Below are 25,413 nucleotides of genomic sequence, written 5' to 3'. Positions count from 1 at the left end.
GGGTGCAGGGGAGGGGTTGGGGGTCTTGACTGAAGTATAAGATTTCCATAGAAGGGGAGAGACAGGCAGGGGTTGGCAGAGCCAAACCACTGAGATAGGAATGCACCGGCCTACGTGATCAGACAACAAGACCCACCAAAACAGGGTTGGCTTATTTCCTTTAGAAGCTTTTCTAATACAGATTCGAGCCACTCAACATTTACCGGTCACCTACTCCAGAGTACAAGCTGTGGGCTAAGCACTATGTTGGGACCTGCTGTGGATCCAAAGCTGGTTCAGCAGGACCAGGACAGAGCAAACAAAGACAGAGGACTGGAACAAAGTGACCCCTTGTCTGAGTTTGGGTCACTCAGAGGCCAATGCTGAGACAGGACCTGAGTACAAGTGGTTTATCCGAGAAGGGGCAGAGAAGGGCAGCCAATGAGCAGGTTACTGCTGTGAGGAACTGAGTCTCAGTCCAGCTGTGGACCTCTGAGAACTCGAATGAAACTCACACTACCATGGGCTTGGGAGCTGTGGTATTTATCCACCAGCTCCCAGCAGTCATTGGTTGAGGCTCCTCCCAGGGAGCATTAATCCCCTAGCACTTCCTGCCTGCCCCAGGTCTACAGACAGCCCCCAGGTTGAGGGACACAGGTTCCTTAAAGCTATGTGCACAGAAATGGTGAGCACAAGGGGGTGTGGGTGAGGCATCTATGGCATCTGCTGCACACGTGACTGAAATGGGAGAAAGAGGACATAGACTTGTGGCTTCAGTAAAGACACCAGGGCAGAGAGGGGTTCCTGAACAGTCCCTGAAAGATCCTCAGGTTCAATATACTGAGCGAAGGGGTCGGGCAGTGGGGCCTCATTGCACATAGAAGCAGAACAAACAAAGACAGCCAAGTAAGGGTCATGTCTGGGCGAGGCTGAAAGGTTTGACTTGGCTAAAGCACAGTAGCTGGGAAAGTCGGAGGGGACCTCAACAACCCAGTGGAAAACTCAAATGTCAGGCAACAACTTTACTCCCCATTCCATAAGCAACAGGGAGACACTGAAGGTGTCTGAACAGAGATGGCATTGAGTTGTGTTTCAGCAACATTAACCTGGCCAAAAAGCAAGGGGATAACTCAGAGGCAAGGCAGCTAGGTGAAAAGTCCCAAATGCACCAATTGTTACCCACAGCGGTGATTATTTCACCAGAGACAGAGATGAAGGAAGCTCCCTGTGGCTCTGGCCCCAAGAGAAAGGGCCCTGAAAAGAGCCATGTGGGAGTTGCTAAAAGGAGGACCAGCTCCTCAGCTGCCCAGCCTGATTGTTCCTTCTGGCAGAGATGAGGGCCCACTCATCTCTCTCCTATTTTCTTTCCTCCAAAAACACTTTTGGCCTCCAGTTTCCGAAAGCTTTGCTCAGTGAGTTTAAACGGCATCTCACAGCATGGCCGAGCAATAACAAATGGTGCCTGGTGGCTCGCCTGCTGGTGGCTTAAAAAACAATTGATGACTTTTAATCAGCTGAATGAGCATGGGACAAATGACAGCATGGCCTGAATGCGGCCCAGTCGTCATCATCGGCTGACATCAGTGGGGAGGAGGGAGGTGCCCTTCTGGTGAGCTTGGTAACAAACAGGAGCCATTCTTGGCTGCTCAGGGCTCCCCGCCCAATAACCACAGCCTTCTTTCTCACCTTTTGGGGAGACTGGGAGAACCAGCTGCAGGAGTGGCAAGGGTGAGCCTCCAGGAATTACATAAGCCTGCACGTCATGCCATGCAATCTGCAAGACACAGGACTGGGGCCCTTGAAGGCCAGGGCTCAGGGCCTCCAGCTGTCCCCTGTGACCTGGACAAGTCAGTTTCCCTCTGACTTCAGTTTCCCCCTCTGGAAAGCAGAGGCAGTAAAGGCAAGCTGCTTCCTCTGTCTGGTTGGCCGGCACTGGGATAGCGTTAGGAGTAGGCTGACTCTCCAAAGGATGCCATTTAGGGGTCTGTTTGTGGATTCTGCCTCAGTACTACCACCAACACCCCACCACCTTCCTCAGCCCACACACCAAATGGAGCATTTCTGATAAAGGAGTGCAAATTAGAGCAAAAGACGCCAAAATGTCAGGACTGAAAATGAAGGGATCTACTGAGTGCTCACTGAATGCCAGGCCTTGTATTAAGTGTTCCTATGCATTATCTAATTCTCTCCAAGTGGCAGACTTGGAGACGGGTTGTGAAGGGTTAAGGAGTTTGCCCCCAGTTCTGCTTCACTCATGTAGTGGGAGGGATCTGAAGCCCATCCAGTTTCGAAGCCTGCTCTTCCTCACTGTTACAGCTCAAACCGGGCACAGCAGCAACCTAAGAAAGAGGCCAGGGCACACGTGGCCCATTGCAGGAACATCATTTATACTAAGAAGTGCAAGAAGTCTGCCTGGGCAGTTACAAGGAATGCTTACAGGCCACACCTCAGTCAGAACCACAGGAATGCAAGGCCTTTATGTCATGAATCCTCCAGACCACCAAAAATTAGGGATTAAGACTCTGCTTCCCAGGATTTCTTTTTCTGCTTCAGACTATTTGGACTGCAGACTTTCCTGATACCTTCTGCGGCCACAGGCCCCTTCTCAATTTTCCTTATGCCCACCCTAACCACACCCTCTCTTCTCTCTAAACTTCCCAGTACTTACTGTTGCTTCTCTGCCACTAGTCCATCACTAGGTCCATATGTCAGACCTCATCTCCCATGCAGAAAGAAATCTGGACTCTTCAGCGTCACCCCAGGTCACTCCTGCTTGCCCACCTTCCATGCCTGATGCTCACCGTTTCTCTCCCTGAAAAGGGCCGTCCCTCCACCCTCCCTGGCTTATGTCGGGTTGCCTGGGAGATGGGTCCTGAGATGGAGGCCAGAGTACAGGAGGTTGCCTGGAGGGTACTCTCAGGAACAACACCTCTGAGAGCAGCAAGATGGGGCAAAGGACAATTTGAACTACTGTGCAGTTGCAACAGAGGCCTCAGCTGACCTCATGGAAAGTTCTAGAGCTGAGATGGCCCTTCGGGGATCTCCTGAATTGAGGCAAAGGGGTAAGCCCTTGTATCCCCCTCCCATAAACTAGTTATTGAATCCAAGTTGGTCTCCAGGGGGGGGACATTATCTTGGAAAAGGCAACTCAGCACCCATCAGCTAAGAGCAATTCTGAGTGGGCCGCCATCCCCTCACTCCTGAAGGGGGATCTGGGTGGTGCAGCCCGACATCCACAACCCTGTCCAACAAAACTCCTGCTCATCCTTCCATTGGCAGCTCTGGCCCATCTTGCCAGACACCTAGCCACTACCTAAATACCTCAGATTGGCCACGATTTCAGTATTGATTGGTCAGCTTCACAAATGTCTCATGATTCCTCACCCTCTGGCTCTACACAGCAAGAAGTTGGGATCACCTTTATCACCTGAGCACTGTTCCTGGCACACAGAAGTCACCTCCTAAGTGCTGAGTAGATGGATATTGCATGGGAGGTGCCGGCAGGCCCATGGGAACATTCCAGCTTCCACCATTTCCACTCTTTCAGTGCCTCAAAGTGTCTACGTGGCTTATGCCGATGATAGGCAGGCACAGAGAAAGCTTGCTTCCACAGCCAACCTGGCAACGTCTCTTGGGCTCAAGCCAAGAAAGTCCTGTCCTTGTTCCTTTCCCTGTTCAGCATTCTGCTTCAAGTCCATTTCCTAGCTAAGAGGGCCAAGTGCATTTAGAGACCTCCATGCCAGGGAAAGCCCAATGCCACTGCCAACCACACTACCGCTCCTCTGAAGGAAATTACTATTGATCCCACAGCTCTCCTCCCCATGCTGTTTGCCAGGGACAGCCAAGGATTCCCGTGCCAGCTGGGCTCCCACACGGCTTGACTGTTCCTGCACCAGATGGCCAGACCAACACCCTCTGGCTGCCGCACGCCCCGGGGAGATGAGGCTCTGACGTCTATCCGCCTGGCTTTTTCTGTGCAGAGGACGGCAGGGTCAGAGATTGCAGGGCCAACCACATTATAATCAAAATCTCTGCGCGATGAAAAGATTTCCAAATCCCAGTCATTATCAATGTAACCAAAGAGGCAGGGAAACTTTTCCTGTAGTCCTGACTTTCACTGCTCATTCTATTGATCTCGGTTGACTGCCTACTTGGCCAGCGGGATGCAGTGGCAAACAAGACAGTCCTTACCCTCAGGGACGTTACAGTCTAACCAAGTGACTAAATCATTTATTGTTCAATCCAGGACACTTTTGAGAACATAAGAGGTGCAATTAATAGTTAAACCAGGGCAGGAGGCACAAACCAGGACTTGTCCCAGGCAAACCAGGACACTTGGCCACCCCAGATATAGATACAACCTGACCAAAATGGGGGTGTTCAGATAATGGGGGTGTTCAGATAAAGGGGGGGTGGTAGTGTTAGGTCGTGCCACAAGGTGGCGCAATTGAAATACTCGTAGCATTTCTTTGTTTTTGTTTTCTATCTTGATGAAAACTAATTTTTCTTTCCAATGCCATAGAGCAAATAGAACCCTTTCTTGGTGTGCTGGAGCCAGATAATGCCGGGTTTTGAGAGCCTATCGTCAAATTTTCAGGAGTTTTGTAAGCCAATTGTTACACACAGCCATTAATGCAAATTAAATTTAAATCACTACAATTAAATTAAAATTAAAATAATTAAAAACTTAAAATTGAATAAACCATATTAAAAACAAAGGTAATAAAATACTCATAACTCCCACCTTCTTAATGACTTTTACAGTTTACTAATATCTATGTTTCTGAGGTTAATCCGTTGTATCTGCGTGGTGAAAATGCTATCTAATGGTGTGTTATTGCACATCTCTTCCCAACTCCACAGTCAGAGCTATCTCATGAGTAGCTGGAGACTGGCCATGGCTGGAATATTTACATCATGGAAATCAACAGATGCTACGAATCAAGACTGGGAAGGAGGGTGGGGCACCAGTTATTAAGCATTTACCAGCACACTGCTGGAACCAGCATTTAAGTTCCATAATGTATGTGGCCAATTTTCATGCACTTTGGGCAGTTCTATCACATTCCCCCCAAATGACAATGTCCTCTCCCCCTCAAATAAACAAAGTTGGGGGAGAAGAAGGTCATGTTTCTCCCATAACCTTATCCGGACACTCAGGAATGGGGAGCCCATATAGATAAGCCAGTTTAGTGCTAAATGCCACGACAGGGGTGAGTCAGGGAGTCCACAGCCAGGCTCTAGACTGTTCTGGAAAGCTCACCCCAAGCAATTGATGCTAACATTTGCATATTCAAACTGATCTATGGGGAGCCCAAGGTATCTTGTCTGTGATTGGTGATATGATTTTAGGCCTTCCCACAGTACCACTCCTGCTGTCAGCTTGAGTCAGGACCCAGCAGGAAGGGATGGCACATTCAACAGGAGGGTTAATTTGGAAGAGTTTAGCAAAGGGACTGTTTACAGAGGTATAGGCAGATTATGGAAATCACAAGGACTAGGGAAGTGCCCAGGGCCTAACAACCGTGGCAAGCTGCTAGTGGGGGCTGTTGGCAAAACAGAAGAGAGCTATAGGTGAGGGCTGCTGTGGGCACAGAAATGCAGCCAAAGTTCAGTCCAGCCCAGGAAACCCATACTTCTACCTCTTGACTCCTGCTAGACAGAATGCCTGTCAGTGCTTATCTTATTGGCCAAACCCAACCAGAAGCCAGTGGCCAAGGCCACCCAAGTGATCCAATCCAAGAGGATCAGCCTCATGGGATCCACAGAAAGCGGATCTGCCCACCAGTATGGTGTTGCCTTCACTAGTCTGCAGGCCCCGAAGGATACACCAGGGACCACTCACCTTCGTGAGGCCTGGCCCAGCAGAACAAACCACAGGCTGGCTACAGGCAAAGAGGCAGGCAGGCCAAGGCCTGGCAAAGCTACAACAAAGCACCAAAGAAGAGCCATCGTCCAGTGCACCAAAAGGTTGCAGGTTTGATTTCCGGTTAAGGCACATACCCAGGTTTCAGGTTCCATTCCATCAGGGTAAGTGTGGGAGACAACCAATTGATGTTTCTCTCTCTCCCTTCCTCTCTCTCTAAAATCAATGTTTTTAAGAAAACTTATCCTCGCATGAGGATTAAAAGGAAAAAGAAAAGCCATCCAAGACCATAGACTTGACCCACACTTAACGTATGAATATGTCTTAGCTACACATCTGCCCATAATTAAGCCTCTGCACAAGTGTGGATTTTACCTTGATGCTAATGAAGCTTAATTTCAAGGGTCCTTTGCTTGCGCAGGCCCCTTCCAAGACCCTAAGAGTTGTAACCCGTACCTCTGCACTGGTTTTCTTAAATAAGGCCCCAAAACTTGGATCTGACACGGTAGCTGTGACAAGAAAGGGATTGGGCTAGTTACTCTGGTTTCTCCCTCCAGGGGTAAATCCATTCTCTGGTCCAGGAGGGCAAAAATCAAGCAACAGAGCAGGGACTCGATTCCCAGGACCTTTGGGAAGAGAGGTTTCTGGGGCGCTACCAAAAAAAAGCAGGACCTAAGAGAGAAAACCTCGTCCCTACCCAGCTCCCCTTCTCTCAGAGGAACATTTCCCAAACGCCTCCTCATCCAGTTCTGGGAGAGGGTTAATAGATATGGGGGTAGGCGGAGGCCTTTTGTGGCCAAACACTGGAAAAGATTGGTGCACCCCTCTCCCCACCCCGCTCCGGAAGATTCACAATGCATATTAGCATAGCAAAGGCTCCAGATAAAGAAAACGTTTGGCTTTGTTTACTGTGGGGGTTGTCCGTACTTCCTGGAGCTTAAGCTGAAAGCTAAAGGATGGGTGGGAGTTAGGACGGTTTGGGGCTGAAGGCCTAGGGAAGTCAAGAGTACAGGAGAAGTTGGGTGCAGCTGGAGGGAAGAGTCTGAGGTGGTACAGCCAGGAGGAGACCACTGAGCAGGCCTCTAATCCCGAGGGCTCCAGGCAACAATGCGTCAGGTTAGTGCACCCCTGCCTGAAGCAGCTATCCCAGGAGGCTTGGCTGGCTGCCTCCTTGCATCCTTCCATTTGTAATCAAGGTTTGGGGGTGGGCAGGAGTGGATGCGGACTGCGGGATGAGCATGTCCTTCTGGAGTCTCTCCCCCATAACTCTGGCTCTCCTTACCCTAGAACTGGGGAGAACCAGGGTGCCCCTTGGCCCCCTGACAGCAGGTAACTCCACTGGTGCCTCAGAGGGGATGTGCGCTTCTGGCTAGTTTCCCAGGAACTGAAGAGGGTTTGTAGATACCCCTGACCCAAAGGCATTGTCCCCAGAACCCTTGGCTGTGAGGCTGCAGCCTAGCGCCACCAAGTAAAGTTTGGCTCTGGAAAAAAATTAGCTTACAGGGGTGGCACAGGCTGTCTGAAGCTCTACAGCCTAGGCCACTGACCTCAGTCCTGTAAGCCTTTAGAGCTACAAGTGAGAGCTCACAGATTTACCCTCTTTAGAAAGGTTGGGGGATGGACAAAGGTGGTGTTGAAACAGCTGGCAGGGCATCACCCCTGCTCCCCAGGCCACTCTACTAGTCCAGGGTCTATCCTTTCTCCCCAGCAAAATCTTTCTGGGGATTGCATCTCCCAGGCCAGAGTTTGGTCGAGGCTTTGCTTTCCAGCCTCAAATTACTACCCTCCTTATGTCAAATATGACACATACTCCAAGCTGATGACCTCTGCCCCTGCCTTAAAAAAAAAACACACACACACAAAAAAAAACAGTCTTCCACTATATCTGTCTTTGGGCTGGTGAGTGCCTTTCCTGGAGCCGGCGGAGCAGCCAGCAGTTCCTTTGTTTCCCGGTGGTGCTTTTTCTCCTTGATTCCCCTTCTTTCAATCTGATTTTGGTCCACATCTCTACCTGAGCAGGAATTCCTAGCCTCCTGGCTCACACTGGCCCCAGGTGTAAACTAGTCTGGGGAGCCTTTGATTCAATGTACAGATCTGCAGGGTTGGCATTCACGTCTCAGATTCGTGCTGAGAGTGGCCATTCGGAAAGAGTGGTGGGTCTCAGAGTGCAGTCTGGCCTTGGGATTGACTTTCCAAGAGCAGCCAGGCAAGCTGGTAAGTACAGCCAGGCCTTGGAGCATCAGGGGCCCTGTGCAGAGATGGGTCTGACCAAACCCAGGAGCAACTGGAAAAATACATACAAGGCACAAGCAGCATGACTGCGGGAGTGTGGCAGACACCTGGCCCTGGCGGGGCACAAGAGTGTGTTTGGTGCCTAGAACCTTATGGAACAGAGGCAAAGGAGTGGCAGAGAGCTTCTAGCTCCACCCTTGACTCTACATGGCCTTGCACACATAGGGTCGTACCTAAAATGATGGAGAGCACAGGAATCTAAGTGTTGGTCCCTGTAGCTGTCCAGGTCCTCCCAGAAGCAGACACCAAGATGGAATTAGAAGTTCAAGAGATGCACTAGGGAAGATGCTTGTAATCAAGTGTGGAGGAAGCAGGAGTAGGCAGGGAGAGCCTTCAGAAGGTGATGCAGGTCTGACCCCTGAGAAAGGAGAAGGAAGGAAGAAGGATGGGTTAAGAGGAACCACTGATGCAGCACAGCTCTGAGAAAGTCTCAGCCAGGTTGACGGGGAGCCCAGAGCAAAGACTGCCCATCAGAGAAGTCCCATGTCAGGTAGAATGGCCCAATACTGGTGTAGCTGCCATGCTGTCATTGGGTAACAGTCTGGGGAGAGTGTGGCCTTGGCAGGAATGCTGCATCAGATCCTGAAGGGAAGTTGCAGCAGCAACTGGGGACAGATTCTTAGTGTGCGGATGAAGAGAATTAACTATCACCTCACCCACCCCCATGAGATGGGGATGCCGAACACCCTGGATTTTGGTTATTTTCACCCTTGAGCTCCTCGAGACTGAGTTGCCTCCACCCCTAGAGATAAATACATTCAAGCCGGAAAGGATCCAGAGTCCTCTTCTATTTGCAAGTACAAAAAGCAGTTGGGACTGGCCCAAGACCACTCAGTACCCAGCCATTGATTTGGTTATTCCACAGAGGTGCATTGAGCACCTGCTCTACGCAAATAACTACAAGCTCCAAGGGGGGCCATACTCTCCTGAGGACCAGAGGGCTTGAGCAGAAAGACCCTGCTGCCTCTGACTCCCAGCCTCCACCCACCACCCAAAAAGGCTTCTGATTTTCAAAGGGGAGGAGCAACATTCCAGATCAATTCTCCTTGGCCCAGAGGTAGAGAGATGAGAGGGTTCAGAACAAGAAGTTCCCTAAGAATAAAGAGTAAAATCCCAATGACCCCACACACACTCCCCTACACTACCAGTTCACTAATATGTGCGCGCACACACACAGAGCTATCTTTGGCATCATTAATAATTTATCTGTGTAGAACCTGGTACAATTTACAAATATTAAGGCATTATCTCATTGTTTTAATCACAACAGCCGCTTTGGGGTAGCCTGCTTCTTACTGATAATGAAGTTGGGCTCAGAGATAAGATCTGGGCAAGGTCAAATAGCTAGTAAGTGGTTCTTAACCTTTGGGGCTATCTCAGATCCCTTTAAGAACGCCCCCACCCCCTTAGAAAAATGCCTATGTACTCAAAATGTTGCCCCCACTTTCAGGGTTTTGCAGCACCCTATTCCAAGTCCTTGCAGGGCTGCTGGGAGATAGCTCCTCACCCAGGGCTGGGAGGCCAGACTCAAGTTTTAGCATGGTGGGGCTGAGGTGAACCCGGCAGATCCCGGGTGAAATCAAAAAAAGAAACTGTGTGACACCACAGCCAGATTAAGAAATCTCACAAGTCAGGATGGGCACGGAAGGGTTAAGGGGCTGTAGAGTTTTGTTTTTCACCTCTGAGGACTCTGTTATGGGTCATTAAGAACACACAAGGCCGGGAGAGCATTCCATTCGCTGGGCCTGCATCCAGTGCACAGCTCTGCTTCCCAACAAGATAAGTCCTGTGCAGGAAGACAACCCTGCTTCGGGGAGAGGCAGATGGGAAATCGCCCCAGATAAGGGCTGTTGCTCCAGTGCCGAGTCACACAGGGCCTTTCTGATGCCAGAATGGCCCAACCGAGAGGTGGCATTTCTCGCCAGCTAAGGTGGCCAGAAACCTCCCCAAACACCTTGCAGTTCTAGGTCTCTCAGGCGAAAGACTCCTCCCCTGAGAGCGGCTGGGTGCCGAGCAAGAGGTGGCCTCAGCGTCAGTGTTCCTGCGGTTGGGGGCGGGGGGGAGTCTCCCGCGATGCCTCAACTGCCTCAGGTAGAGCAGACCAACCCCCGCCCCCTGGGGTTTACAGGCACCCCCGCCCCCCATCCACCACCCAGGTGGTACCTGTGCCCGCGCAGGTGAGGAGAAAGGCCTGTGGAAAACACCATTACTGATAAGTAACAGCCCCTTTCAGGTTTAATGACACGTTGCATCCATCCTAAAGCTTTCAAAAAAAAAAAAAAGGCCCTCTCCAGGGACGGCGCCTCGCGCCCGTAAATAGGAAAGACAGGCTGGGGCGCGGGGGAGGGCGCGCGGCGCGGTGCGGCGCGGCTGTGGAAATTAACTAGGGCCAGCAGAGTAAATACATTCCACACGGTATTTATTATGCGTCCGGACCTCGGAGGGGTTCTCCTGCTCCCGGACCTGACAAATCTTGTCCGGAGCGCCGCAGGCCGAGCTGCGAAGGCCGATGGCGGGCGAGGACGGGGGAGGGTGGCTGGTGAGTCGGGGATGCGGTCGCTTTTCGTCTCGCACCCGGGAACCTCCGGCAGCTCCAAAGCCGAGGCTGGAGGTGTGGAGGGAAGGACGTGGGCGGTGGGGGTGGGAGGGGAGACGTGGCCCAGAGCGCAGCTTGGGTGAGGGGCCCCGCGGGGAGAGGGGCGGGATGGGAACCGGCGGCGCGCCCGGCCCCTTAGCATTCCGCCGGCGCGCCAGCCATCGCCGCGTGCGCCCCCGCGCCCCGCTGTAATTACCCCGATTACCAAATGAATCTCGCGCTTTTGTGCTCGCCGGGCGGTGGGTGCGGGGAGGCAGTTCTAATAGTTGTCATTAGGGCCGGGGGGAGGCGGGGCGCCGGGGGCGGGGGGTGGGGAGCGCGGGGGTGGGGGAGGCCCGCCGTTCCCTAGCTCTCTCGCTAGCTCGCAGGCGGTCCCGGGCGGCGCGCAGGCCGCTGCTGGCTGCTGAGTAATGATTTTTTTTCTAATTGGAGGCGAACAGCGGCCCTAATGGATGGAGCAGCTCTCGGCGCGCTCGCTGCGTCCGCCCCTCGATCAATATTGCTCGCTATGACCGCCGGGCCGAGCTCCCCCGCCCTTTGCGGTCGGAGATGCTGCGTGGGGCCCCAACGCCCCCCGCCCGACACACATACACCCCACACTTCTCCAGCTGCCTCAGCCCCGCCCGGGGCGGCCCCCAGCCTCCCCGGACATCCTCCGGCCACTCCCGGCCACTCTATCTCCCTTCTGTCCTCTCACCACGCCCAGCAACCTGGTCCTCGTGGTTTTTCAGCCTGGGCATGTTGACAGGGGGACGCTGGGCTGTAGAGGGAGGAGAGACCATGGATTTCCCCCCATCCTCCACGACCACGCTTCTGCCGGGCTTCCTAGTCCGGAGGAGAGCCAGGCACTGGCGGCTGCTTCCAAAGATTTGCGCCTGCTGGTCCGGGAAGGATTCGCTGAGTCCAATGAAATCCCCATGTTCTTTCCTCCCTGGGCCCTCTCCTACTCCAGCCCGCTCCTCCTCTGGCCCTTCAGCTTTCTGTAGGACTAAAACCATGGCGAATAGACAGACACCCGGGGGTATAGTTCTCCAAGAAGCCCCCAGTCTGTTTAGCTGGGAAACTGGACAGGGGGAAGAGTCCTTGGGATAAAGGATCGAACGTGCCCCTTGCTTTGTGGGCCCGCTTTCTGCACTGCTACTAACTAGCTGACCTTGAGCAAAGACTCAGCGCCCAGGGGCCCTTTTTCTTACACCCTGCAGAAGTTTATCCAGCCCTAAAGCTGGGCTCCTGGGATGCAGCATTCAAAGGAATGGCCAAACCCTCTCACTCCTCCCTTCAGTTTACAGACCTTGCCCCCTCCACCCCAGTGAGAAAATCCAGGATCCTGAAAGGCCCAAGCTGCTCCACCTTCTGTCCTTCTTTCTGTGCACTCTGTTGCTGACTATCATTCATGCATAGCATTTAACATCACCTGACATAATAAAGGCTTGTTTATTGACAGTCTCCCCCACTACCATGTAATCTCCATAAGGACTGGGGTTTTTGTCTCTCTTATATCCCCAGTGCCTGAAACAGAGTCTGGAACATAGTAGGTACTCAAAAGTAATTGAAGAAATTTGAACTTGGCCCAACTTCTTCATCTCCTCTCCTGGGGGGCAGATAAAACCTTGGCTTCTTATTCCTTGGGCTCTGTGGCACATTGTATTTTCAAAAAATAGCCACAGCAATACTTCCGGTGGGTCCCACATGCTCTTCCAGAACCATGCCACTAGCTCCCTTCAAGAGGAGGAGTCTGTTTCCCCTCCACTTGACCGTGGCTGGGCCTTTGTGACTGCCTCTATGAATAGGATGTGGCCAAAGTGATGCTGCTGACTTCCTAGTTCAGATCATAAAAGGTGATATGGCTTTCATCTGACTTTCTCTCTTGGGACAATCGGCCTTGGAGCCCAGCCACCATGTTGTGAGGAAGCCCAGGTCACATGGAGAGGCTAAGGATTCTAACCAACAGCCCCAGCTAATGTCCCAGCTTACAAACAGTGCCAGCCACCGGATAAGTGAAAGTGTGAGCCTTCAAATGATCCCAACATTTTGGCCTTTGAGCCTTCCTAGTTAATGCCAAGTGACGTTGCCCTTAAAGTTGCCCAGCTGACACTGAGTGGAGTAAAGACAAGCTATCCCTGCCAAGCACTGCCCAAGTAGCAGATTCATTAGCCAACTAAATGTTGATGATGGTTTATCACCCACCAGTAGATAGCTGGATCTCCCACTCCAGTGACTTCTCTTCAGCTCCCTACTTCCTGGGCACACCATGGGCCTCCTTGTCACTGTGCACAAAGCCACCCCTCTTCTGTCACCCTCACCTCTAGGCTTCATCCCTTCAGCCAGCCACATTTTTGAGGGTCCTTGGTTCCCCTGTCCCATTGCCACAGCTGCCTAGATAAACATCAGGCCACTAAGGATTCAAGCTGGCCCTTCTCTGGGCCTGAGCCTCAGAGACCCAGCTCAGTGGAGGGAAACCACCTGGCCTTGCTGATCGGCACTACCACCACCACCACCACCACCATACCTGCTAGTCCTGTTACACCCTCCTGGTCCACTATCTCCCATCCTACACACAGCTACTCCTCACATTCTTCACTCAGCTCCAAATTCAGCCCCATACCTTCCCATCCCTCCTACTTCACAGAGACTCTGGGAGTCACAGACTAGACACCCCCTCCTAGCATCTTGCCACCACATGTCTGTCTACACCACCCTGTCCATCTACTCTTTGGTGCCAAACAAAGAACATCCCTTCACCCATCTCTCAACTAATCCTGCTCTTGAACTCTGGGTCTCAGGAGCTGAAACTCCAGGGCAGCACTGTGCAATAGATCTTTTTGCCATGATGGAACTGTTCTATATCTGCACTTCCCTAGCCACTAGCCACGTGTGGCACTGAGCACTTAAAATGTGGCTAGTACAACCAAAGAACTGAGTTATTTTAATTAATTGAAGTAGTTGGACGTGGCTAAGTGGCTACTATATTGCAACTCCAGAGATTAGATTCTCTCTCTCCCATGCGCCCAGCCTCACCCTCCCAATCAGCAATTAACACGTCCTTCTCTCTCTTATCTCCTTGCAGCTACAGTCCCCACCCCCATCCATCTTTCTCTGGTCCTTTGCAGCCGAACTTCTTGATGGATTTGTCTCCACGACCTCTTCTCCCGCTCACATCTCAGGCTACGATCATCCAGCTCCCACACCAGGACCCTCTTTGTGCCACAGGTCTACACATGCTGTTGTCCTCCCTGCCCTCCCATCTCCTCCCCATCTAGTGACCTCTGATCTTCTTGGAAGCTTCAACTGAAAAGTTGGGAAGAAAGAAAAGGCTTTCTTCCAGGAAGCCTTACCTGACACTCCCATCCAAGTAGGTTGAGTGTCTCTGCTGTGTACTGTGTTCCCTGGAACTGCACATGTCACCATTTATTGCAGTTTTTCATGTAATTGTCAGGCTTCCCTGCAGACTAGTTGCCCCATGAAGGTAGAGGCCGAACTCCCTCACTCACCATCACACCCCTGTGCCTGTGCCAGGCACAGAATGGGGGCTCAGTCAATATTTGTTGAAGAAATGCCATGGGAGGCAAAAAGTCACAATCTGGTGGAGGAGACTATAGCTCAACAAGCAAGTGACCACTGCTTCAGTGGAGGACCTAGTGAGGGTGGTGAGAGCACTGGAAGAGGGGGAGCTGGGGGTTGGCCAAGGTTTCACAAGAAGGTGACATGTCCAGCAGAACTGAAAAGACAGAATGTGTTTACAGGGAGGTAAGGTGGAAGATTATTTCAGGGAGATGAATGTCACGAGCACAAACCCAGAAATGAAATGGCAAAAAGCAAAAAGAAATGGAGAGCTAGCATGAGGAGTCAGAGAAGGGAGATGTCAGGAAGGAGGCTGAGGGCCAGAGCTAGGCCTGCAGGGAAGGGTCTTGCCTTGTGGGTCGGGTGCTTTATCCTCAACCGAAAAATGACCTGCTCAGCTTTGAGTTTTTCATTTGCCTGTTTCCTTGAGGGCTCATGGTGTGGGAAACAGACTCTGAACATGGGGCAATGCTCTGGAGAGGGGACGGAAGAGGAGACAGCTAGAAGCGTGAACAAGTGCAGAGCAGCGGGGATGGAGAGCAGGGGACCACTTGAGTTTCCTGCAGTTGCAGTAGCCGGACTTGGGGAGCTGCTGGATGGATGTGGAGGAATAATGAAGCAAGAGCTGTCAGCAATAACTATACGGTACTGAGCAGCATTGCCTGAAAAGGGAACTCGACAAGGAGGGACCGTGGAGTTTCCCTGCTCAGCTCTCCCTTTGACAGAGAACCTTCCACAAGAAGTGCGATTCATTGGCAGTCTCCAGTTGGGGGTGCCCTCAGGCTCTGCCTGGACTTTCATGCCAAGCCCATGCACTGCCAGTGGCTGAGCATGGCCATTTCTCTGGGTGATCCTGACGCTGGAACTCCCCGTTGGGCTGACCGAGACTTTCTCAGAGCCACACTGCAGTCTGAGGCTCTTTCTATCCCGTCCTCCTTCCTTCCCCTTCTCCTTTCTCAGGGATCAGAACTGCGACTCCATCTGAAGGCTCTGCCCTCCTACTCCTGCTCCCTCCCACTTCATCTCCTGTAAGCATTTCCCCCAAAAAACCTTTTGCATGTCTAGTTCCATCTTGGCATTTGCTTCTCAGGGTACCCAGCTGGCACAGGGCATAAAAACCTACAGCAGTGCTTTCCCCTTCTTGAACCCCGTGCTAAGTGCTCCTGTGCAGCAGCTCATTATCCCCCCAGCAGCCTGATGAGGTAGGCACCGTTAGGACCACTTCACAGCTGAGGATTGGGGCTCCGAGACAACAAATGCCTTGCCCAAGGTCGCACAGTTGGGGATTGATGGAGTCCAAAATCAGGCCTGGGTGTGCCTGACTCCAAAACTTGGGCTCTCATCTCCTGCACTGATGACTCCTTGTGGGCTGGTTGGGGTGAAGGGTCCTGGAGACAATGGCCAAGCCGATGAGGAGACAGGATGGGCAATTTTGAGGGCGCTCTAGGCCTTACTTCTTCCATCTTTGTGGCTTTGGGGACACACACACATGCCCATACTTGCATGCACATGGGCACATATAAGCGCACGCACACACACACACACGCACGCACTCACGCACGCACGCACGCTGATGCCAGGATCTACCCAAGCCAGGGAAGCTGCTCCCACGGTGTGGCCCAGCAGCAGCAGATTAGGAGTAAAGAGATTGGTGTTCCAGCTGGAGGCGAGTGACCTCAGGCAAATGACTCAGTTTCTCCAGGAACCTTAGTTTCCCCAGCAACTGTGATAATCTGATTCCCCTGATGATCTGGTGCCCCTGATGTTAGATACCCCTCTCTGCCAAAGCCGAACTCCCTGTCCCAGGACTGCCTGTCCAAGTTGCCTAAGGGAAAAGGTGGTTGAGTGTTTCCTTCTGGTTTTCAAGGTAATCTGTGCTCTTGGCTCAAGAGCCTGAAAGATGTTTGCAGCCAGGAGATAGGAATACCTGTGAACCGCTTAGGTAAACAGCCAAGGCAAGCTGTCTCTGGAGAAGGCTTCTGGGTGGCGGCAGAGGAAGGGCAGAGAGGAGCCCTCTAAAGTGTGCTTGAGCCTGCACCTGTGCCTGCCCATGTTCATGATGAAAGCCCCCTTGACGAGAGGGTGCTGTTGGTAGAGCCCCTCTCAGCTGCCCGCTGTGGGGGTCTAACCAGTGGTGTGCTGGTAAATGTTTAACAACTGGCTCTGGGGTACAGGGCGTCTTATTTTCTTGCATCTGCCAATTTCCATAGAGTAAATCCTCTTACCATAGCCAGTTCCAAGCTCCCGGACTTGCCATCACTGAACGTAGAGTTGGGAAGAGATGCACACAGTTGATTTTGTTCTTGTGAACCGGAGCCTGCTCCAACACACCACTGGGTTGAACCTTATGGCTGAATGAGTAACAGCTCCCCATTTATGGCCAGGGACTCCTAAGTGCAGGGAATCAGCTTGGAGAACAGAGGAATCAACAGAAAGGGGCAGGAGTTAGGGGCTTCCATTGACTGGGCTGGGGGCCTGGGAGAGGACATGGCACCAGATGCCAGATTATAGCTTAGGGTGGCAATGGGTGGTCTCACCCAGCATTTATTTTTTGCATTGGCTGTCTCTTTCTGGTGACTCTCTAAAATTCAAGCATTACATGGGGCAGATGCTCACTACATTTCTAATTGAGGAGCGTGTGAAAGCTCAGATCTGGGCCGTTCTCTCAGAGGCATCCAGGGAGAGCAATTTGAAGGCTGTGCCACAGGCTTGGCTGCTCTGGGCTGTGTGGGAGCTGCAGGGTCAGACCCAGAAGGGGAAGAGGGTTGCTCAGGGAAGACAAGACTCACATTGAGTCGGATGAGAGACTTCTAAACCAGGAGTCCATTTCTACACAGAGACCCCTCAGAGCAGGCCTAAGGCCCGGGAAGCTAAAGGTCACCCCCCCCCCTTGCCTCGTACCCCCAGACCACCTTCCACCACTTCCATCTTCTCCTGCCTCTCCCCAGGTGACACTAAATCCCTTTTCTTTCTTCCTTTCCTTTGTACAAAAAAGGAAGGGCAAGTACTGCTCAAACCTGCTACTCTCCAGGAATTGCTGAGAATTAGACTGAATGACGCCACACATGCAGCAGAGGACAGGCTGCTTCCCAAAGCCCTGTGTGGACATCTCTGATAACCACCTTGGTGGCTGTCTTCATGCCATGGCTCCTTAGAGTTTCTGGGGCCAGGCCAAGAAATTGCCAAGGACAAGACAGGCGGCGTCTGCCTGGAAACTCCGTGGAGCCCACACCCCTCCGAGGCCCCTTCCTTCAGTGTGAGCGAGGGGGTGAGTTCCGCCAAGCTAGAGCCGCGCCTGACAAGTGACACTTTGACGAGAGACGTGATGACGAGTCCCTGAGGAGGCTGTGGAGTCTGGTTCCTGCAGACAGTGTCTCCCCTGAGGCAGTCTCCGTGCTTGAGTGCTGAGAGAGAGAGAAAGAGAGAGAGAGAGTGTGTGTGTATGTGTACGCACATGCACATCCTGCTTCTCTGAGGAAGATTCTCCGAGCTCCAAAGCGAGCTTGACAGAGGCCCTCCTGAACACTCGTGGGGCCCACAGACAGAGAACAGACGCGGCAAACCAGCTGCTGGCTGCTGGGTTCAGGAGATCCCTCCCAGGGTTGCCCTGTCCTCACCTCCTTGTTCACAGCTGGTCCCCTTCTGAGTTGCAGATCCAACCCCAGTGTGTCAAGGGAAGGAAGATCCAGCCTCTATCCAGGCGTATGAATTGCCTGACAGTCCAAACCCCTGGATCATGCCTGAGCCATCAGCCCTGGGCTAAGCACTGGGCAGATAGAGAAATCAATAAAACAGGGTCCCTCTCTTTAGAGAGCTTGCTTGCAATCTAAGCACTGTAGACAATGGTATGGGTCAGATGTTCCAAACAAGCCAAGGTCACATTAAAAGCTTTCTGAAAGAGGTGGCAAGTGAACTTGGAAAAATGCCTAAGCCAGCAAGAGCCCCTGGATGTGAAACAGAAAGGAGGGCCAGTTCTGTCTTCCAAGGGCCTGTGGTGGGGCATCAGAGTTCCTTTTGGGGGAAGTGGATGGAATGAATATGGAGGGGAGCAAAGATTTGCAGAAGCTCCAGGTGAGACAGTGTGCCAGCCATCTGGTCCCCCGGGGTCCCCTTCCAGACACCGACAAGCAACCTCAGCTTTTCCTTCATGCCCTGCAGGGAGTGCACCAAGGTCACAAACAGTCCCCTTAATTAGATGGCTCTGAATGCCTCAGCATCCCCACCTCTACTGCGCCAAAAGGTGCTGCTCTCTTGTTATCCTCCCTGGGGGGCTGCCAGGGCAAATACCACTCCTTCAAAAATTGGAAACAGTGGTGTTTTAGTTATCTACTGCTGCCTAAGAGGCACCCCAAAACTGAATGGCTTAAAACAATGGACTCTTCTCGTGATTCATGGGTCAGCTCTGCTCAGCAGGTGGTTCTTCTGTTCCATGTGACATCAGCTGGAGTCACTCAGGTAACTGCACTCAGCTGGGAGTTTGGCTGGGTCTGGGACATCACAGATGGCCTCATTCACGTCTCTGGCAATTGTCTAGCTGTTGGCTGAGCTGCCTCTGTTGTCCTCCACTCGGCCTCTCTCTCCAGCAAGATAGCGCGGATGTCTCACCCGGCAGTTCTATTCAAGGGAGCAAAAGCAGAAGCTGCCAGACCTCTTAAGGCCCACATGGCAACACTTCTACTGCCTTCTATTGGCCCAAGGAAGTCACAAGGCCAGCCCAGATTCGAGGGGAGGGAAAATGGACTCTTTCTTCTTCTCGATGGGAGGATCAGCATGCACACACAGGGATAGGAGGAATTGCTGGTGGCCAATTTTGTAGGCAGTCTGCCCGATGCCATCACAGCCCCTGTATCTCACGTCCTCCAGGCTGTGTAGGACACATCATTTCAGAAGTTCCTGACAGGCCCAAAGTTTTTTCTTCAAAGCCATCCCTCCGCCTCTGAACTCATTCTGGCTCGGGCACATCCCTTTTTGGCCTGTCCTAAAACTTCCTTCAGTAGGGTAGAGGGGTCAACGGAACAGCATGGGCTATTTAGGGCTTTCAGAAAAGATCTGGGGAGATGGGCTGCGGTCAGAGCAGGCTCTAACCTCTAAGGCGGCCCCCACACTGACTAGGGCCAGAAGATGGGGTGAGAGAGAGGAGCCTACACATTGAGGATATTTAGAGCCCCCCTTGTCTGAAAGGCCCTTAGGAAAGAAAGCTTCCTGGCCGGTAAAGACTCCGGAAAACCTGTCACATAGCAGAACAAAGCATTCTTTAAAAACCTTAAAGACTCTCCATGTCTCAGCTGGTCACTGAAGCAAACACTGCTGGTTAGGAAACTCATAGTGCCTAGTTGGCAATTAATCACTTAAAGCTTTGTGACATCCCACATATTGTCCTGGGTTGTTATTTAACCCTGGCAGTGTTTATGCTGCCAGGCCCTGGGTGGGGCCTTTAAGACAGACCACAGACTCTCCCAGGACACCTCTTTCTGGTGACAGTCTCTCCTCTCAATCTCACCACCCCCTCTTCCTTTCTCTCTCAATGATAATTTTTTTCTTCTTTATATTTTTGTACATAAATATACAAAAGAATTTTCTGTATTTTTCCATTTTTCCTGTAATGAGTATATCACACTTTCATAACAAGAAAAAAATATTATAAACAAATTCGAGGAGCTCCTGACAGAGATGTTCGTTGCAGTATTATCTATGTTAACAAAAACTTGAGAACAGCATCAGTGTCCAGCAACAAGAAATGTGCTAAATAAATTATGATGACTCCATGGGGTGCAAAATTCTGAAGCCATTAAAAATGATGCTCTATAAGACTGTTTAATGATACAAGAAAATGTTCATAGTAAAACATTAAGCGAGAAAACAAGCAGCATTCAAAATTTTTAAGGGTTAAGGGTTTGATCTAAGTTGTAATATATGAAAATATGCTGATAAGAGCTAACATTTTTTAAGCACTTACTATGTGCCTACACTTACAGGATCCTGTTATTAGATCCTGGCAACATCCCTATAAGGTAAGTACTAGTCACATCCCCATTTTAGAGATGAGAAGGTTGAGGCACAGAGAAGTTAAATAACTTATCTAAAATGACACAGCTAACATTGCAGGACACAGATTTGAACTCAGAAAGCAAGACTTTCCCCCACACTCTGTGTACACATTTACAATGGGCTGGAAGATGTGTTAAAGTATTAACAGCGGTGGTGTTTAGCTAGAGATTATAGGTAGTTTTTATCATCTTTGTTACACTTTTCTGTAAGTTCCAATTTTTCTACAATAGGCCATGATTTACTTTGACCACTGGGAAGAAATATTAATTATTTTCAAATAAGAATAAAAACAAATGGGATCCTTCACCTGCAAAACTCTACTCACTGGACTTAAGGCTTGCAGCCTTCCTTTGATGCTCTGATCAGCAGTCCTGGCTCCCACTGGATCCCCTCTTGGCTCTCCTCCTTGGGAAGCAGAAAAATAAGGACCGTGCTTCATTCTTGGCAGCTGTTGATCAATATTTGACTGGACCTTGCACATCCTAAATGACTGTGGAGAGGCAGCTGCTTCCCCCATGCAGAGCCGCTTCCCAACCCTCCCACCACCCCACCTCGCCTGTTCGCCCACCCCCCGTTTCATGGCCCCAGCATCTGGCAGACACGTGTGTCTATCCCCACTCCTCCTGCACGGATCGTGCCTTGCACACATCCTGCCATTCTGCCATCACCCACAGCCACCAGAGTCTTGACATAGGTAACTGCCTCTGAAAACATCTACCCATTGGCTGCCTGACACAGAGAAGCCCAGAAACACTTGGGCAGTGCAGACAGCTCAGGAGGTTATGGTGAGAAGGAGCATCATGTCAGACCCAGACATCCTATACAGGCAGGGGAAATCGAGAGAAAACTACATCTCAGAGGAAAGCCATCCCTGGGCCAGTTTGAGGCTGTGGTAGGGGAGAAATGCAAGAAACACAAGAAACCCCATTCTTGCGATAAAACCAGGAGGTGGGGTCTTGCCACTACTCAGAGCAGGGAGGTCATCCTCAGACTCATTGACATTCAGTTCAAGCCTCAGTGGGATTCGCTTTGTCCCTGTGAATGTCAGCCTGTATTTATCAGTCAGTCAACAAATATTTATTGAGCCCAAGGCAGCAAGTTACAAGGTACTTGGGTTAGGGCAGGGGTTTGTGGGGGGTGGGGAGGGACAGTGGACCCCTCATCTTCCACACCATGTGCACACACATACATGCACACATGCACACACCCACACACGCACGCATACATTCTGGAACCACCGACATAGGGACCTAGGAGATTGGTTCTGGTAGATTTCATATCGTTTTCATGAGTGGTTTATAGGCTGTTGGATAAAGTGGTAGATGGATCATTGTTCCTTCATTCCTCTCCCCTCCCTGCATTAGAATTATCCATCCGCAACCCTTGGCATGTGATTTCGCAGTTTTTCCCACTAGAAGTGGAGTATATTTCCCCAGCCCTTGACTTTGGCTAGGACCTGTGACTTGCTTTAAGCAGTGGGGTGTTAGCGGAGGTGATAGAAGCAGAGGTTTGCAACGTGCTTGCAAAGTGGGGCTAGCCCTCACATGCTTCTGCCAGCATCATGAGGAAAATGGGGCCCAGCTACCGGGCAGGTCCAAGGAGCTGACTCAGACTCCCCTCCACCTCTGCTTGGATCTAGGACGGTCATGGCTGAGGCACCAGTTTAAGCACTTGAACGTCCACTGTCTCACTCAGTCCTCTCAACAGTTCAATGAGGTAGGGCCCGTTTTACAGATGAGGAACCCAGGGCACAGTGAATTCACCTGACCCAGGTCACACAGCTAAGGAGCAGCAAGTGAGGATTTGAACCCAGAAACCTGGCTCCAGAACCTTCCAGATGAGCCACCATAGTGAACTGCTCCTCTTACTCTCTCTATCTGAACTCCCTGGGAACCTCATAAACCAGTAGATTCTGGGCTCCTGGATCAAGAGCAGGCCAAAGGGAACGTTCCTCACCTGTGGCAACCTGGTATCTATGTTTCATCTCAACCCCTGGCTGATAAAGACTCTGAAACATTCCTGCCCACTACCACCACCACCACACACATGTTTCAGAGGCCCAGGACACCTGACCTCCAGCCCTGGGCCATCAAAACCAGCCTGTGGCACTGAGCGTGCCTCTGACCCCATGACACCTTGAGACTTGCTGGGGATTGAACTTCTAGGGGGCCCCACCCCCTCTCCCACTGGAATTGGAAACTCTAGGCAAAGAGTAAGATCACCACTTCTTTCAACCTCCTTCCAGGGTCATGGGCTTCCTTGGTTACAGCCACCACCGGCAGGCCCTGGTTCCTTATCTCCAAACCCCTAGGCCCATCACAGAACTCCCAGAATAAGGTTCCCACAGCCTGAAAACGGTAATCACAGTGTCATTGGTTTAAACTAGAAGGAGAGGTCCCTCTCCGGTCTGTATCTCCTGAAATGTCCTTATGGTTTTCTGATACATGTACTTAGTGTCCTCACTTAACATCATCAATAAGTTCTGTAACTAAGTGAAATGACGAATAACGAAACCAGTTTTACCATAGGCTAATTGATATAAACAAGAGTTACGTTCCCACAGCACCTCATCAAGGTTATAATGAAAGGATGTTAGTTAAGGACCTGCTGCATGTGTATACAGCTAATATGTACACGGATATCATCTTAATTTTGGCCTTAAGGTCTTGAAGGGCAGGACAGGGGCTGGAAGTACTATCCATTACTGTTAGAAAAGGAGATTTATTTTAGCCAAACATTAATTCACACTAAGTCCAGGGGATGACTAAACAGTCTTTCACTTTTCTCAAGTGCTCTAAGCCCATACAGAGCAGATCTCTGTGAATTAGCACAGGGTTTGGCTCTGAGCAACAAAGACCAAAAGTAAGAATGCTTGAAATGAGCCAAAAGTATACTTCCACTCAAATTCCAAGCTAGGTGTTTGGGGCTGTTATGGCAGCTCTGCTCCCTGAACACTCAGGGCCTGTGGCAGGTGGTATTTTCCAGAACCGGCCACAACAGTATCTCTCATCCTTCATGCTCCTGTGCAATGTGACCCTGATGTTTTTCTCATCAAGGGGGGTGTCTAATTTCCCTCCCCTTGACTCTGAGCAAACGTGTGACTATTTTGGCCAATAGAGTTGGCAGAAGTGATGCTGAGAGACTTTTGAGGGTAGATCTTAAAAGGCCATGCAGTTTCCTCCTTGTTCACTGGAATATTCTTGCTTGGGGCTCATGGAAGACACCCAACTACCCTGAGGTCTCCATGCTGTGAGCACGCCAAGCCACATGGAGAGGCCATGCATAGGTGCTCTGGTTGGCAGTCCTCATCTTTAGTCATTCATTCCAGGCTCCTGACGTGCGAGTGAAGTTGTGTTGTATCTTCCAGACCAGCCCTTCAGCCAGCTGAGTACCACTGAGTGACCTCAATCAAAACCACCAACAGCTAAGGAATTACGTAGCCAAGCCCTGCCCAAATTCCTGATCTACATAATCTAGGAGAACAATAAAATGGCTGTTTTAAGCCATTAACTCTATAGTGGTTTGTTAAACACCATAAGTAACTGGAATAGGGACTCAGGTTCCATCCAGCTCTTTGCTCTGCCATACCTGGGTGGTGGCCTGGTCCTCATTGTTCAAAATGGTGTCTAGAGCTCCAGCCATCACATCTGCATTCCAGACAGTAGATGTTGGGGATGGTGAAGAATAAGGGCAAAGGACATGACCCAAATTCTGTTAAGGAAGTTCCTGGAAGACATCTCAGGACATGGCATCATATCGGCCAGTATTTAGTCACTTAGCCATACCAACAGTACGAGAGGGTGTGAAACATCATCTTTATTCTAGATGACTATGTGCCAAACTAAAAATCAGGAGCTCTATTAGCTAAAATGAAGAAAATGAATATTATAGCTGTCTGCCACAGCTTCCAAAAATTCCTTTGCTCCCTCCCTCCTCCTTTATCCCTCCCTTATTTATTTCAACACTCTCAGCCCACCCCAGGGTCCTGACCTGAACATCAAGGCTGAAGAAAACTATAGATCTTCAAACTGAAAATCCAAAAGACAAATGAAGCTTCTCCAGCTAACACTGAAGACACCTCTCAAGGCATAACTTCTGATGTTAACAAAGTCCCAGAAAGGATGAGGAAAAATGGTAAATCAGGTGAGGAAGGGAGGATCTGGCCTGCCATGTACATGACGTAAGCATCTGTTAGTGTGTCCAGCTCTGGCTCCTCTAATCCTTACCCTAAGACATGATACTACCATTATCTTATTTTAACAGATGAAAACACCAAGGCTCAGAAAGCTTAAGTGACTCACTCAAAACAACACAGCTATGAAGTGGCAGCTAAGCAGGGCTGCTGCAGCAGCTGTCAAAGCTCATCCCCGAGCACATGGTCAGGTGCCAGGCCCCAGGTAGTGGGTCAGTAAACAACAGATCCAAGTGTGTCCCACTCCCGAGTTCGTCAGAGAGGCTGCCTGGGTTCTGCACCGTCTGCTGAGACACTGTGCCTCTGTCCTCTCTGAGGATTCCTTCTTGCTCCTGCAAGATCACTGGTGAGTGCGCCTGAGGGCAGAAAGCTAGTGTTGTGCTTAATCGGCCACCTCTGGCAAAAGCAGCATCCTTGACTCCACAGTGGGGCTAAAGGGAGAGCTGGCATGGGGTCAGGATGGCTCCAGCAAGAGGCACTAGGAAGGTATTCTCTTTCAGCTCAGGTTGGGTCACTCTCCAGAGTCCTATGCCCCAGCCTGAGCCTTCCACCTGGCTCCCCTCAGAGACAGGCTCATCACTGTGAGACAGGGAGTTGGGGGGCAATCCTTGCAGCTTGTAAATCAGTGAACTTTGCTATGTAAAGAACCATTGCAAATGATGAAAAAGTTCTGGAGATTGATGGCGGTGATGGTCGCACAACAATGTAAGTGTACTTAATGTCACTAAACTGTACACTTAAAAATGGTTAAAATGGCAACATGTATGTGATATATATTTTACAATTATTTATCAGCCCATGACTTATGGGTCTAGAGCTCGGGCTGGGCTAGGCTGGGCAGTCCTGCTGGACTCGCCTGGGCTCACTTATGCAGCTGTG

The 25,413-nt window shown here is 50.9% G+C and overlaps 1 long non-coding RNA gene across 1 annotated transcript; it reads left to right on the top strand.

Moving 5' to 3' along the window:
* The first annotated feature begins 10,595 nt into the window (after nucleotides 1-10,595).
* Nucleotides 10,596-19,812, top strand: LOC308551285. The gene is made up of 3 exons (XR_013998002.1): nucleotides 10,596-10,676; nucleotides 13,801-14,085; nucleotides 17,290-19,812. It is a non-coding gene; the product is annotated as an uncharacterized lncRNA (long non-coding RNA).
* The last annotated feature ends 5,601 nt before the right edge of the window (nucleotides 19,813-25,413 follow it).

This window comes from Miniopterus schreibersii (genome assembly GCF_964146895.1).
Source record: "Miniopterus schreibersii genome assembly, chromosome: X".
NCBI classification, from domain to species: Eukaryota; Metazoa; Chordata; class Mammalia; order Chiroptera; family Miniopteridae; genus Miniopterus; species Miniopterus schreibersii.
Note: the sequence above shows the minus strand (reverse complement) of the source record. Positions and strands in the feature narration are given on the sequence as shown.